Source organism: Dendrobates tinctorius, unplaced genomic scaffold (genome assembly GCF_039654945.1).
Source record: "Dendrobates tinctorius isolate UK_male_01 unplaced genomic scaffold, ASM3965494v1 ptg000231l, whole genome shotgun sequence".
Taxonomy (NCBI): domain Eukaryota; kingdom Metazoa; phylum Chordata; class Amphibia; order Anura; family Dendrobatidae; genus Dendrobates; species Dendrobates tinctorius.
In genome coordinates, this window is record NW_027361898.1 from 5,208,919 (window position 1) to 5,226,145 (window position 17,227).

Here is a 17,227-nt window from a genome sequence, read left to right on the forward strand (position 1 = left end):
AAAAGTTATGGGTTTAAAAAAATGGCAATGTAAACCACTTTTTTTTCTTACAAATTTCAGAACTTTTTAAGCCACCAAAATAGTAAAAACCTATATGAGTTTGGTATCGTCATAATTGAACTAACTAAAGAATCATGTTGCCAGGTCTTTTTTGCCGCACCCCTGAACACCATAAAAACAGAACCTAAAAAACAATGGCGGAATTGCATTTTTTTCACCATTGCATCACCTTTAAATTTCTTCTACAGTTTATAAGTACATTATATAGTACAATAATTGATGACATTCAAAACTGCAACCGTCGCCAAAAAAAGAATCCGCATATGGCAATGTTGATGGAAAAATACAAAAGTTATGTCTCTTGGAAGAAGAGGATGAGAATATCGAAAATGCAAAAATTAAACTAGGAGAATTAGAGTTGCAGTACCAAGCACAACCAATGGAAAGATGGAGCGCTATTTCTGAATAAAATCAGCCATGTTTTTGAAATCTGGGCACCCACTTTAATATTTGCAAGTCCGTGGACTGGCGCAAAGAGGTACTTTAGGCCATATTGTTAACATACCTATGTGGTGGATACTAATCGACATACAAATAATATGGAACTAGTTCTTACAGATTGGGTGAAATAAAAGGGCCCGATGAAAACTCCTTTAAGAGGTGATGTAACAAAAAATGGGTGGTCGCTCTGATAACCTATGGGGCCGGTGTAAGCTGTGATCATGGCGTAGTTTACGAATCCCCGCAGCACAACATTTAGGGCGGATTCTCCTTATCTGCTACAGGTGTAGACAATCCTTCGCTTTACGGATCTAATACTGTATAAATTTCATCTATTTCTCAATAATTATAAGGAAAGTATATTTATATATTTATCCAATAAATCACTAGTCTGCAACCTGTGAGTTTCTGGATGTGGTGAGACTACAACTCCCACCATGCTCTGACAACAGCAGGCATGGTTGAAGTTAACGTTTCGCCATTGGTTGCTGAAAAGCTTCCAAGGCAGCCATTTGTTTTCCTGTTCCAGGAGGGTGACTTGGCCGAGGCCTTATCTGGTCACTTGTATGCCAGGACGGGAAGCACCATGTTTATTTTGCTGCAGCCCCACCCTTCTGTAAAATGGCTGCCTCCATTGTACACAGGTGAAGTGCACTATATTTCCATCCTCTCTATGTAAGATGGATGTGACACAACCTTTACACACTGTGCTGCCCCCTAATTAGGGGCTATGTGTAATAGAGGCTGCTTAAAACTGTTCCTGTTAGCGACTCCAAGATGGAGGTGTTGCCCTTAGCAACCAGGATACAGCTTTCATTTTTCTAGGACACCATGGAAGCCGCGTGTTTCTTGGGTTGCCGTTGGCACCTCATCTCCTCATAAATCCATGTAATCTGTCCTCAGGCCGTTTGCATCAGAATTTTTGGTTTATATATGCTTGAAGAGGTCATTCCAAGATGGCTGCTATATCATCCATAGCGCTGACTGACATGTTTTGTTTTTTTGTTTTCTTTTAACTTGAAATTATCCCTGTAAAATTCACCCATGTTATATCAAGTACACTCTAGTCACATCCAAAGAGTGCAAAAATTCTGCCTGCCATGGTGCCCCCACAATGCACTGTGACGTTGCAGCTTTGGATGTGATTGGTGTAATTGTATGTGGTACTTCACCATGAAAAAAAATGTTTGAAAATACTGTAAAATTTCTTTGCTTTTTAAAACATTCTCCTACCTACACTTAGCGGTGTGTGATGATGTCCGTGATTGGATAAGCCACCCTGCCACCATTTTCCCCTGCACGCCACCCTTTTCCCTATGGCATTGGCGTGACATACTGTGGTGCGACCACGGGCTATTCTCATCTTCATCTATATGTATATAGTCAGATAGTGCTTGTAAGAACAAACATTTTTGCAAATTTCTGCTTATTAAAGGTTGCAGCCGTTCTAAAAACATTAACTTTGTTTTCCCCTTTGTTTACAGTTCGTCGCCATACGAGACCGACCACCGATGCTACCTAGCTTGTAAGCACTGGACTTAGGAGGTAACAGTCCGCTCCAGCTTCAAAACAGCACCTACAAGCTCAACAGAAAAAAACATGTTAGCACTGTACATGTTCTGTTGTCTAGCAGCGGTGGTCGGTTTCCAAGACAACAAACTGTAAACCTAAGTGTTACTAGTTCAAGAACGGATAAAAATTTTAATAAGACGTAAATGGCAATATTGCTTGTATTTACAAGCACTATATGACAAAAAACATTTATGAAGATGGAAATATCCCTTTTTAGGAGGGCTCCATCATTTTCTATGTAAAAGCCCCTCCAGGGTTAGGGTTATGGCATTAGAATATATGACATTTTTAATAGGGGATGGTGTCCATTGACAAAGCGAATATGACGATAGCAATACTTAGAGACTTGCACAATCCGCTGTACTCGCTGTCGTAATGGGCGAGTCAGGCTGTGGTTACCTCTGGTGCTTTTCGGGAACGCCGGGCAGACGATCACGTGCAACAACTTCTGATGAATCTGTGACTTCACACATTTCATCATCATTGAAGCTCCTATTATCTAAATACGGTGGAAGTCATTTTTTTTTTATTATCACAGGGGTCCTGGGTTTGAATCTCATCAGGGGCCACTTCTGCCTGGATGCAATACTGGTTTTCTTTATTATTATGGGAACCCTTCAGGTTATCCTTTTTTTCCTATACTCCCAAACAATAGTGGCTTCCTAGGAAATGGCAAAAAGGCCATTACAAATTTAAAATGGCCATTAAAGGGGTAATTCCACTGTTGGATATGAGGCTTTAGTGCAGATCCTCTCTTTAATAACTTTGTTGGATAGGGGTCATGCAAACAAACATTTTTGAGACTAGTCCAGTGTCTGGAATTTAATGACATAACTGTCTGGATGATGACATCACAATATTACCATCCAATGACCATAATAAAGTGAACACACAAAACGCCATCTTGTGTTATCTTAAAGGGGTTGGCCACCTTTCTGGACAATTTTCTTCTCTTACTTAAATGCATATATTTTTGTGTTAAAAAAAAAGCCATTTTTGTAATTAGGTTTCTATACAAATTTTGCATTATTTTCCTTCTATAATCCTTGCTTTACACTGTCTATTGTTGGCTGCAAAAGGAGTTAACTGAGGATTTGCCAGTGAGCTAATTTCGCCGGTCGAATAAGAGAGTTTGCAACTCTTTAATCCGTCTTTTTTTTTTTACCTCCTTCTCTGATTTATGACCACAGGGCACAGAAAAGTTATATATTCAGGGAAATGAAGAACTTGTGCAGGCAAAGCCGTGCAAAATTTTTAATCTAACCGAATTGCAAAAGTGATTTTTACACAAAATACATGCAATTAAGTAAAAAATAATGGACAACTCCTTTAAGCAAATTTTTCCCTACCTCAACAATGAGACACTGCTTAGCTGCCATTTAATACTCCAAATATTTCCCTTTAATTTTGGCCAGGCATGGGCCACAAATCTTGTGAAGAATGAAAATGGAACAAGGTCATCTAATTATGTCCCCTCCAAATGGCTGCCAGCACTGTGTGTAGGTAACAGGTGAGTGCCACTTTGATTTTGGATCTACAGCTTCTTTTTCCTGCTGGAGATGTTCCCAGTCCTTCCATATTGCCGTGTTTTACGTTACCTATCACTCCCAGTCGCACTTACCGTATACCACGTGTGCATGAAAGTTTAGTAGAGAATATACTATAGGCCCGGTGATGATTGGGGGGCTCAGTCACAGAAGTGGGGGCTGCTCTCGTCTCAGGTCGGTGGTTAGATAGCATGCAGAGCTCTGTATTTCTGATATTTTTCAGCGAGCGTTATACGGAAGCACTTGTGATTCTTCATATTTTGTTGTAGAATATAAAAATTTATTTGACAGAAAAATTGAAAATTAAAAGTTTTAATGGATTATAATAAAATATAAACTTGAATGTAGGCGGGGTTGTTGTCTTCATTCCGGTCTCATGTCAGTGACAATGCTCCCCGTGTCAGCCAACGATGAGAGAAATACCTATTCTGAGTGCAGGGGTAGTAACTGTTCACGGGGCATGAAATCTAAGAGCCATAAGTAAGTAGAGGATCTTGCTACAAATTTTCCATTGGAATCCTATGAAACGTACCAACGTCAAACCCTCCGGTGTCAACACTAACGGCTACAGTTGAAAGTGCGCTTACGGGCACCTGAAACTTCTCGTGGGACTTTCCATTAGTGATAAATCTATTTAGAGTGAACTTTTCACTGCATTTTTTTGAATTTCAACTGAATATCTCATTACCAATGTTCCACTGATTCTGAATCAGTTTTTATTTTTTTCTGTGCCACTCCATTACAAAGTTATGCCCCCATGACAAAATGATGCAAATTGTCCCTTTGAGGAATTGGGCTTGTCCCATAGAACATCTTTATGGGCGTTTATTATTTTTCTTCTCTGATGCTGGCCAATCAGAATACGGCCAGCATCAGATGTTTAAATGGTCCAGACTGGAATCTGTATTAGTTTAGGGGGTTTCTGGGATCTGTGTTAGTGTAGGGGTCTGGTGTCTGTACTAGTTTAGGGGTCTGGTCTGAGATCTAGATCTGTGTTACTTTGAGAGTCTGGGCTGAGATCTTTGTTACTTTAGGTGGTCTGATCTGTGATCGTTATTAGTTTAAGGAGTCTGTTTTTAGATCTGTATTAGTTTGGGAGGGTCCGATCTAGGATCTTTATTTGGGGGGTCTAGTATAGGATCTTTATTACTTTGGGGGAGGTTTAGGTTCTTTATTAGGGAGGTCTGTGATCTTTATTAAATTGGGTGAGTCTGGTCTGAGATGTGTGGTAGTTTAATGGGCCTTGTCTGTAAGATAGGTTAGTTTTGGGTTACGACTACACCGTGTGCAGAATTATTAGGCAAGCTGTATTTGAGAGGATTCTTTTTGTTATTGAATAACAACTATGTTCTCAATCAACCCAAAAGACTCATAGATATCAAAGCTTAATATTTTTGGAAGTTGGAGTGTTTTTTTTTTTAGATTTGGCTATTTTATGAGGGACCACAGGTTCTATATGGGGTTCAGATCAGGTGAACAAGGGGGCCATGTCTTTGTTTTTTCTTCTTTTAGACCTTTACTGGGCAGCCACGCTGTGGAGTATTTGGATGGATGTGATGGAGCATTGTCCTGCATGAAAATCATGTTTTTCTTGAATGATACCGACTTCTTCCTGTACCAATGATTGAAGAAGGTGTCTTCCAGAAACTGCCAGTAGCTCTGGGAGTTGAGCTTCACTCCATCCTCAACCCGAAAAGGTCCCACAAGTTCATCTTTGATGATACCAGCCCATACCAGTACCCCACCTCCACCTTGCTGGCATCTGAGTCAGAGTGAAGCTCTCTGCCCTTTACTGATCCAGCCTCGGGCCCATCCATCTGGCCAATCCAGAGTCGCTCTCATTTCATCAGTCCATAAAACCTTAGAAAAATCAGTCTTAAGATATTTCTTGGCCCAGTCTTGACGTTTTATCTTATGTTTCTTGTTGAAAGGTGGTCATTTTTCAGCCTTCCTTACCTTGGCCATGTCCCTGAGTATGGCACACCTTGTGCTTTTTGATACTCCAGTAACGTTGCAGCTCTGAAATATGGCAAAACTGGTGGCAAATGGCATCTTGGCAGCTTCACGCTTGATTGTCCTCAATTCATGGGCAGTGATTTTGCGCCTTTTTTATCAACACGCTTCTTGCGACCCTGTTGGATATTTTCCATGAAACGCTTGATTGTTCAGTGATCACGCTTCAAAAGTTTGGCAATTTCAAGACTGCTGCATCCCTCTGCAAGACATCTCACAATTTTTGACTTTTCAGAGTCCGTCAAATCTTTCTTCTGACCCATTTTGCCAAAGGAAAGGAAGTTGCCTAATAATTAAGCACACCTTATATAGGGTGTTGATGTCATTAGACCACACCCCTCCTCATTACAGAGATGCAAATCACCTGATTTACATAATTGACAGTTGGCTTTCAAGCCTATACAGCTTGGAGTAGGACAACATGTATAAAAAGGATGATGTGATCAAAATACTCATTTGCCTAATAATTCTGCACCCAGTGCAGATTTTTTGTGGTCCTCATTTTAGCCGCTCCGATCTAAAGTAGACGGCTCACTACTGAGGTGACCACATCGGAGATGATATTTTGAGGATCTCACCATAGCCACTCTGATCTAGATGCTTCAGTGCTGAGCTGACTAGATCAGAGTTGAATTTTTGAGGACCTCATTTTACCAACTCCGCTCCAAACGGTCCAGTGCTTTTTTTTATGGAATTGTTGAAGGTTTTATTGGAGCAAACATCACAGGTCAGACAGGAATGGTTTTTACACTGCTCTATATTTTATGTATTTGGGTAAATTTAATTTTTTTCTTGATTAATGAATCTTACATTTTTATTGTGGCTTTTTGTAATATAAATAATTACCCTCAGCGCTGATTGTTCAGTGTCACCAGAATGTGACTTTCCCGTCTGTCACCGGTCCTGTCTGCAGCCGCGACATTGTGAGGAGTGGGCGGAGCTTCATGGGGGAGGCGCAACTGACAATCATCATAACAGACCACAACCGACAATCAGCATAACAGAGCGCAACCAACAGTCCTCATAACAGAACGCAACTGACGGTCAACATAACAGAGCACAACCGACAGAGTCATAACAGAGCGCAACTGACAGTCCTCATAACACAGTGCAACCGGCGATCATCATAACAGAACGCAACTGACGGTCAACATAACACAGCGCAATCGACAGAGTCATAACAGAGCGCAACCGACGGTCATCATAACAGAGTGCAACCGACAGTCCTCCTAGCACAGGGCAACCGGTGGTCATCATAACAGAGCGCAACCGATAGTCATCATCACAGAGCACAACCGACAGTCATCATAACAGAGCGCAACCAACAGTCCTCATAACAGAGCCCAACCGATGGCCATCATAACAGAGCGCAACTGCCAGTCATAACAGAGCGCAACCGACAGTCGTCATAACAGCGCAACCGACAGTCATCATAACAGAGTACAACCGACGGTCATCATAACAGAGCGCAACCAACAGTCCTCATAAAAAAGTGCAGCCGACAGTCATCATAACAGAGCGCATCCGACAGTCATCATGACAGAGCACAACCGACGGTCATCATAACCGAGCGCAACCGACATTCATCATAACTGATCACAACCAACAGTCTTCATAACAGAGCACAACCGATGGTCATCATAACAGAGCGCAAACGACTGTCATCATAACAGAACGCAAACGACAGTCATCATAACAGCGCAACCGACAGTCATCATAACAGAACAACCGACGGTCATCATAACAGAGTGCAACTGACAGTCCTCATAACAGTGCAACCAACGGTCATCATAACAGAGCACAACCGGCAGTCATCATAACAGCTCAACTGACAGTCATAACAGAGCGCAACCGAGGTCATCATAACAGAGCACAACTGATGGTCCTCATAACAGAGTGCAACCGACGGTCCTCATAATAGAGAGCAACTGACAGTCATAACAGAGCGCAATCGACGGTCCTCATATTAGAGTGCAACCGACTGTCCGCATAACAGCGCAACCGATGGTCATCATAACAAAGAGCAACCGACGGTCCTCATAACAGAGCACAACGGATGGTCCTCATAACAGAGTGCGACCGACGGTCTTCATAATAGAGAGCAACTGACAGTCATAAAAGAGCGCAATCGACGGTCCTCATATTAGAGTGCAACCGACTGTCCGCATAACAGCGCAACCGATGGTCATCATAACAAAGAGCAACCGACGGTCCTCATAACAGAGCACAACCGATGGTCCTCATAACAGAGTGCAACCGACGGTCCTCATAATAGAGAGCAACTGACAGCCCTCATAACAAAGCACAACTGACAGTAATCATAACAGAGCACAACCGACGGTCATCATAACAGCGCAACCGACAGTCCTCATAGCACAGGGCAACCGGTGGTCATCATAACAAAGCGCAACCGATAGTCATCATCACAGAGCGCAACCAACAGTCCTCATAACAGAGCCCAACCGACGGTTATCATAACAGAGCGCAACTGACAGTCATAACAGAGCGCAACCGACGGTCGTCATAACAGCGCAACCGACAGTCATCATAACAGAGTACAACCGACGGTCATCATAACAGCGCATCTGACAGTCATCATGACAGAGCACAACCGACGGTTATCATAACCGAGCGCAACCGATAGTCATCATAACTGATCACAACCAACAGTCTTCATAACAGAGCACAACTGATGGTCATCATAACAGAGCGCAATCGACTGTCATCATAACAGAACGCAAACGACAGTCATCATAACAGCGCGCAACCGACAGTCATCATAACAGAACAACCGACGGTCATCATAACAGAGTGCAACCGACAGTCCTCATAACAGAGTGCAACCAACGGTCATCATAACAGGTGCAACCAACGGTCATCATAACAGAGCGCAACCAACGGTCATCATAACAGCTCAACTGACAGTCATAACAGAGCGCAACCGACGGTCATCATAACAGAGCACAACCGATGGTCCTCATAACAGAGTGCAACCGACGGTCCTCATAATAGAGAGCAACTGACAGTCATAAAAGAGCGCAATCGACGGTCCTCATATTAGAGTGCAACCGACTGTCCGCATAACAGCGCAACCGATGGTCATCATAACAAAGAGCAACCGACGGTCCTCATAACAGAGCACAACCGATGGTCCTCATAACAGAGTGCAACCGACGGTCCTCATAATAGAGAGCAACTGACAGTCATAAAAGAGTGCAATCGACGGTCCTCATATTAGCGTGCAACCGACTGTCCGCATAACAGCGCAACCGATGGTCATCATAACAAAGAGCAACCGACGGTCATCATAACAGAGTGCAACCAACCGTCATCATAACAGAGCGCAACCAACAGTCCTCATAACAAAGCGCAACTGACAGTCATCATAACAGAGCACAACCGACGGTCATCATAACAGAGCTCATCCGACAGTCATAACAGAGCACAACCAACGGTCATCATAACAGAGCGCAACTGACAGAGTCATAACAGAGCGCAGCTGACAGTCATCATAAAAGACAGCAACCGATGGTCCTCATATTAGAGTGCGATTGACGGTCCTCATAACAGAGCTCAACTGACAGACTCATAACAGAGCACAACTGATGGTCCTCATAACGGAGCACAACCGACGGTCCTCATAATAGAGAGCAACTGACAGTCATAACAGCACAAAATGACAGTCATAAAAGAGCGCAACCGACGGTCCTCATATTAGAGTGCAGCTGACTGTCCGCATAACAGCACAACCGATGGTCCTCATAACAGCGCAAACAACAGTCATCATAAAGACCCCAACCGACAGTCTACATAATAGAGCCCAACTGACAGTCGTCACAAAAGAGCGCAACCGACAGTCATCATAAAGAGCCCAACCAATAGTGCTCATAACAGCGCAATCGAGAGTCATTATAACAGAGCACAACCGACAGTCATCATAAAAGAGTGCAACCAACAGTCCTCATAAAGAGCCCAACCGACGATCCTCATAACAGAGTGCAACTGACAGTCCTCATAAAAGAGTGCAATCAACAGTCATCATAAAAGAGCGCAACATACAGTCATAAGGAGCCCGAGTATGGAAATTCCAGGCTCTACCACCCGTTAATGGAGGTGCTCAGGGGGTAAAAAGACATATGTACGTAATGAAGTAAACCCCGGCACTCAAAATGAGGACAAAGGAATGAATGCAAAAGTGAATTTATTGACACACTGCAAAGGGAACCTTAACAGAGCAACAGCACCAACGTTTCAGCATAAAGCCTTTCTCAAGGTAGTTGCCTGAAAGGTGTGAACAAATAACAATAGTGATAAGTGCATGTATATACACGTGATACATAGAATGAATATATACACAAATATAATACATCCAACATAGTAATGGCTGTATTGCTAATTAAATATACATCTCAACCTTAAATACCCATCTTATTGACTAACATCACCGATTGTGTATTTGTAATTTACATACAGTTTATATGGTGTTTGTATCGTGGTTGCTAATTTTGTTTTATTGGCCTGAGATAGTAATATTTATATGATTACCTTTGATCTAATTTCTTGCGTCTTGGACGTATAATTCCTCCTACTGGGTTATTTTGCTTTTTTTAAACACTTTTAATATACTTAATAAAACGTTTTTTAATCTATTCTGGGTCTCTTCAGTTCGGCATATAGTAGTATATAAGTCCGATAATTGTTGTATTCTTATGGTTTATGAAGTGCCAGTATACTTGATATTAGGACTATTTTTTGATTGATTTACAAATATAATACAAATGTACAAAAGAGATACAATGCGAGCGGAACATACATTACTGGTTACAGCGGAGAGACACGGGTCACATAGGACGACTGGAAATTTTCACAAAAGGAGGTGAGGTTCCATATATTTCGCAGAGTGTGCTTCTTAGTAGCATGAAAAAGAAAGGTTCCACATAAGTAGGCATATGTACCAGAAGGAACAATATTAATCAGGGTACAGATAGTGGAACAGCCAGAGATAATGTCCGTAGTGGAAAGAAAGGAGAGAAAGAAAAGGAAGAGAGAAAGAAAGAGAGGGGGGAGAATGGGAGAGAAAGAAAAGAGGGAAGAAAGGAGGGTAAGAAAGAGGGGGGAAAAAAAGGGGGAAAAAGGAAAAGAAAGAAAGAGAGAGAGGGAGAGAGAGAATGAGAGAAAGGAAGAGAAATAAGAGGAAGAAAATCCGGAGGGAAAGAAAAGGAGGAACAGAGGAGGAGGGGGAGAAAGAGAGAGAAAAAAAGGAGAGAAAACATGGGGGGAAAGAAGAGATAAGAGGCAAAGAGAAGCAAGAAAAGAGAAAGGAGAGAGAGAGAGAGGAAATGGGAAAGGAGGGAAAGGAGGAACGCGGCAGATGAGTATACTGGAAAGCCTCAGGAGATTAGGGCACATACCGTAAGTGGAGGAGTGACAGGGTCACTATATGAGGAGAGTGGAAGGTGAGTGGACGCCTGAAAAAATAAATAGGTTTAGTAAGCTGGAGAACGATGAGGAGTGAGTGAAGGCTCCAGAGCGGGGGTACCTGCAGTAGATGACCGGGACAGGCACATGTGGCGGTGGAAGCGGCTGCGGCGACGTGACATGCACAGGAAGGACGGCGCCATTATGAAGGGGCCGGCCGTGTCACGTGAGAGGCGTCATTTCCGGTGGCGCGCAATAGGGCATGCGCGTGGTGGTGAACATGACGTGCTCCGTCATGTGACCGCGCGGTAGCGCGCGGTGGAGCGCAGTAGGACGCGCATAGGGGAGAGGCCATATATGCATGTCTGTGGAGCACAGAATCAATAGCAATGGGGCGGTCAGTGAGGGAGAGAAATTATCTACCGTATTACCTGTGATGGGGCGTGAATAGGGGTGTACCGCTGGAAGGTAGTGGTGCGGGTGAGGTTCAATGATGTGAAATCTAGAAGGGAAAAAGGGAAAAAAAGGATTAAGGTCCTGCAAGAAAAGGGAACTTGGCAAAAGGGGAAGAAAGACCGCATGGGTATATGCATGCGTATCCCCACATGTGTGTGTACATATGCACACACAAATCTGCACATGTGACGGCGCATACATATATAAATACGCAGGCCAACATGAATAAACGACATATAGAAGATCGAAGTCCATTAGAGCCAGCGTGAAAGCTGACAGTAATGGAGTCCCATATACAAGGCAATCGGAATGAGAAAAGACCAACCAGGCAAAGGGTATAGATAAATCACCGGGGGGCGTCATATTCCCTATTAAGCCCTAATGGCTCCATGGTTTGAAGAGTATGAATCCAAAACGCCTCACGTTCCCTGAGAGTTTTTATGCGAATTCCGCCGCGGCGGGGTTGGATAATTTGTTCGATCACTTGGAATCTCAGTTGTGGGATGGAGTGACCAGCAGTATGAAAGTGAGCCGGAATGGGTAGGGTAGTCAGTTTACAGCGAATCGTGGATTTATGCTTATTGATGCGGTCACGGATATGCTGAGTGGTCTCACCAACATACCCGAGGCCGCATGGGCACTTAATCAGGTAAATGATGTAATTCGATTCACAGGTGAAGTATCCAGGGATTGGGAACTTCTTCCCGGTGCGTGGGTGTGTGAAGAATTCGCCTTTAGTGATGTGCGAGCATTGGAGGCAATGCAAGCAAGGGAAAGTACCCTTGGGTTGGCAAGAGAAGGTCTGTTTAGCCAATGGCTTAGAGGGGCCAATGTCAGCCCTAACTAGGGAATCCCTAAGGTTCTGGGGACGTTTATGACAGATCAGGGGCCGAGAAACAAACTCAGGGACAGTGGGATATGCTAGATGAAGTAATGGCCAGTGTTTGAAAATGACGCCATTTATAAGAGGGCTAAATGGGTGGTAGGTGCTAACAAAAGGAATGCTCTTGCGGCTCTGAGAGTCAGAGGTTGGAGTGAGGGTCAGAGGTTTTGCATAAGACGGATAGCCTCTTGCTAAAAAATTTTTATCCATGTCGATGTGTCGTGCATCCCTGGTGGAGGAATCTGACACGATCCGGTCGACACGGCAGTGCTGGGAGTGAGGTAGGGATCTCTTGATTTGTCGCGGGTGACAGCTAGAGTATAGGAGAAGGCTGTTTCTGTCTGTCGGTTTTGTGTACAAATCCGTCGAGAGGGTATGATCGGGATTGATAATAACAGTGGTATCAAGGAAATTGATAGAATGGTCACTGTGATGGAGAGTGAACGAGATATTGTCAGTGGCGTTGTTAATGTCAGAGAAGAAGGAAGTGAGTGATGTAATATCACCTGTCCAGATGAGAAAAATATCATCTATATAGCGTTTCCACAATGCCACCTGATTCTCGAATAGTGGATGAGGGTAGATATGGTTATGCTCAAAAGAGTCCATGTAGATATTAGCATAGGGGGGCGCAACGTTGGATCCCATCGCGGTCCCTCTACACTGCAGAAAAAATTGATCTTCAAAGAGGAAAAAATTCTGAGTAAGGACCACCTCAAGCATATCCAAACAGAATTCTTTCTTGGGAGGAGAAAGGTCCATGTGAGTATCCAGGAACTTGTCAACTGCAGTGTGTCAATAAATTCACTTTTGCATTAATTCCTTTGTCCTCATTTTGAGTGCCGGGGTTTACTTCATCATAAGGAGCCCAACCGACAATCATAACAGAGTGCAACCGACAGTTATCATAAAGAGCCCAACCGATGGTCCTCATAACACAGCGCAACCGACAATCATCATAAAGACCCCAACCAACAGTCCTCATAAAAGCGCAATCGATAGTCATCATAAAAGAGAGTAGCTGACAGTCATCATAACAGAGCGCAATCGACAGTCATCATACAAGAGCGCAACCGTCAGTAATGATAATAGAGCGTAACCGACAGTCATCATAATTTATAACACAGAAGTTATATAAATTATTACGGGAATGTCCGGGATCACTGGAGAACATTTCTGGTGTAATTTTCACCACTTTTTTTAATGTAGATTCTGATGATTCTGCCTGCTGCACTCCTTCACTTGCTGAGACTTGTGCTCATACAGGAAAATTTGAATTCTATCAAAAGTGAGCAATAGAGATCTGTGTAATGTTTTATATTGTGAAAAGCGATCATCAAAAAACTAACTATTAATTAAAAAGAAATGCACATAGTGGCTGTTGATTTCCCTCTCTAACCCTTTGTTGGGCCTCTTTCAGACATCCTTGTCTCTGGTACATGTGGTTACAATTTTCACACGTACTGGAGACATTTACAGATGTAGACACATTCAAGTGAATGGGACTGTGCACATGTCAGTGTTTCCACGGACCGTGTGTCCGAGGGCAAAATACACTGACATGTTTTAACAGCAGCACAGGCCGCAAAACGCCATGCACACTGATGACACATGGATGTCATCAGAGTGACACGTACTGACGCCTAGGAAGAAGCTCTACAGTAAGCGCTGTTCCCTGGCGCCGGGTGCTGAAGACGGCTCTCATCATTCTCCCCTGTTCTGCCTACGAACAGCGCGAGCAGGGAAAAATTTTGAGAGTTATATTAAACTGATAACAGTGAGAGCAGGTAGCAGCTGGTGGGACTACTACTCCCATCATCATACACCTGCTGCTGCTAATATCAGTGAGAGCAGACGGCGGCTGATGGGAGCATTCATCATCAGCCAACTGCACTATAAATAAATTTTAAAAAGGCATGGTTTTCTCCAATACTTTTGATAACCAGCCAGGCAAAACGGACAGCTATGGGCTGTAACCCTCAGCTATCAGCTTCAGCAAGACTTGTTATCAAAAACATAGGGGTCCCCACGCCGTATTCTTTAATTGTTTTAAATAAATAATTTTAAAAACAGCGTGGGGTCACCCCCATTTTTTGACAACCAGCCAAGCTAAAACAGACACCTTGGGGCTCTTATTCTAAGGCTGGTAAGAGCCCTAATCTATTACTTGTGCCAATTCTGGTGCATTGCCCGGCTCTTGAAACTTGCCCTGTAGCAGTGGCAAGTGGGGTAATATTTGTGGAGTTGATGTCACTTTTGTATTGTCTGGTGACATCAAGACCACAGGTTAGAAATGGAGGAGTATATGACACCTATCCATTACTAATCCTATAGTTATATTGTAAATAAAGACAAAGCAAGTTTAAAGTCTTTTGCTTGAAATCAAAACAAAACACTTTTCCATTTTTATTTAAAAATAACAAACACAGTTATACTCACCTAACACCCATTCCATTGAAGCCAATGACTCCTGTATTAAAATAATAAGAAAAAAACAACAATATCCCTCACCTGTCCAATTTTCTGTCCCACGTCGTAATCAATGTCTGGGGATAAATAGTTTTCAACATGGACGGTGCCAAGATGCGACCGTCCAGGCTGAGAACCACTGATGAATGAGCTGCAGTGAGCGCAGCATCAGTGGCTAGCGGTGACGTTATCAAGGTTACCGCGGGTCACTGAGGCTTTCCCAGCCGGGCTGAAGTGCTGTGACCACAGCACCGTGAGAAAAAAGTCACTGAGTTCACCACAGTTCAGCTGAGTGAGTTCACCGCTATGAATTCAGGTACTTTTTCTCACCGTGCTGAGCTCACCACAGTTTAGTCCGGCTGGGAACGCAGCCTCAGTGACCTGCGGTAACTTCAATGAGGTCACTGAGGCTGCGCTCAGAGCAGCTCATTCCTCAGTGGTTCTCAGCCTGAATGGTCTTACCTTGGCACCGTCCAGGTTGAAAATTATTTATCCCCAGACATGGATTACAGCATGGGACACAACGTCAGAAAGGTGAGGGATATTGTTGTTTTTTTCGTCTTGATTTATTACAGGAATTGTTGGCTTCAATGGAATGGGCGTTAAGTGAGTATAACTGTGTTTCTTATTTTTAAATAAAAATGGATTACAGCGTGGGACAGAACGTCAGACAGGTGAGGGATAATGTTTTTTATGTTTGTTTTATTACAGCAGACTTTGGGTTCAATGAAATGGGCGTTAAGTGAGTACAACTGTGTTTATTTTTAAATAACTGGAAAAGTGTGTTTGTTTTGATTTCAAGTAAATGACTTTATACTTGCTGTGTATTTACAATGTAACTATAGGATTAGTAATGGATAAGTGTCTGATAGATGCCTCTCCTATATTAACCCGTGTGCTTGATGTCACCAGACAGTAGAAAGATGACATCAACCCCACAAATATTACCCCACTTGCCAACACTACAGAATTGGCGCATCTTATAGATGTGCCTTTTTGAGCGGCTGCTAGCTGATATTTTTAGGCTGGGGTGGTCAATATCCCTGGCCTCCTACCAGCCTGAGAATACCAGCCTGCAGCTGTCTGCTTTAACTTGGTCTAGTTGACAAGAATGTGGAGGACCCTATTCCGTTTTTTAAATAATTTTTTTTTAAAAAACAGCGTGGTGACCACTCTATACTCGATACCCAGCCTTGCTGACAGCTGAGGGTTGCAGCCCGCAGCTTTCAGTTTTGCCTGGCTGGTTGTCAAAAACACAGTGGAATCCAAACCGATTTTTTAGTTTATTAATAGCGAAGGCGGTGGCTGATGAATATGCCCATCAGCCATCACGTGCTCTCACTGTTATTAGTGTCAGCAGGTGTAGGCTGTTATCAGTTGAATATAACACTCATAATTCTCCCCTGGTCTGCCAGCGATTATGGGAGCCGTCTTCAGCACCTGGCGCCAGGAAACTGCGCTAACTGTACCGCTGTTTCCCAGGCGCTGGTACGTGTGGTACAGATGTGGCACAGGTGTGCCTCAAGTATTACACACATGGACACTGATTGATATCTCAGGTACTGGTTTTTCCAGTACTGGAAATAACAGGACATGTAAAACTGTCCTGAAAGGGGATATCCAGGACATTATGAAATACAAAAAATGTGCCTAAGCACAAACATGTAGCTAATTGCTACTTACCTGCCTGTTGTACACGGTGCCATTCTTCCCCAGCACAGAGTGGTCACATACGCTCCAGCCGGGGAGTCAGCTGCCTCTGCTGACATCCCGTTGACAGAGCGGAGGCTTCTTTTTTGCTTGGCTATGTAGATTATTATTATTCATTATTACAGCGCCATTTATTCCATGGCGCTTTACATGTGAAAAGGGGTATACATAATAAAAATGAGTAAAGTAATCTTAAAAATACAAGTCACGACTGGTACAGGAGGAGAGAGGACACTGCCCTCGAGGGCTCATAATCTACAAGGGTTGGATGAGGATACAGTAGGTGAGGGTATAGCTGGTCGTGCAGTAGTTTGGTCAATCGGTGGTTACTGCAGGTTGTAGGCTTGTCGGAAGAGGTAGGTCTTCAGGTTCTTTTTGAAGGTTTCCATGGTAAGTGGAGAGTCTGATATGTTGTGGTAGAGAGTTCCAGAGTAGGGGGATGCGCGGGAGAAATCTTGTGTGATTGTGGGAAGAGGAGATAAAAGGTGAGTAGAGGAGATCTTGTGAGGATCGGAGGTTGCGTGTAGGTAAGTACCGGCAGACAAGGTGAGAGATGTATAGAGGGGACAGGTCACATGGCTTTGTATGCCATGAATAGGGTTTTGAACTGGTGTCTTTGGGTAATGGGGAGCAAGTGCAGGGATTGACAGAGGGGAGA

The 17,227-nt window shown here is 43.4% G+C and overlaps 1 long non-coding RNA gene across 1 annotated transcript; it reads right to left on the minus strand.

Annotated features, from left to right (window-relative positions):
• Positions 1 to 10,339: 10,339 nt before the first annotated feature.
• On the minus strand, positions 10,340 to 11,798 carry LOC141059849 (uncharacterized). The gene is made up of 3 exons (XR_012222611.1): positions 11,483 to 11,798; positions 11,045 to 11,101; positions 10,340 to 10,541 (listed from the first exon to the last, which is right to left on the minus strand). It is a non-coding gene; the product is annotated as an uncharacterized lncRNA (long non-coding RNA).
• Between the last annotated feature and the right edge of the window lie 5,429 nt (positions 11,799 to 17,227).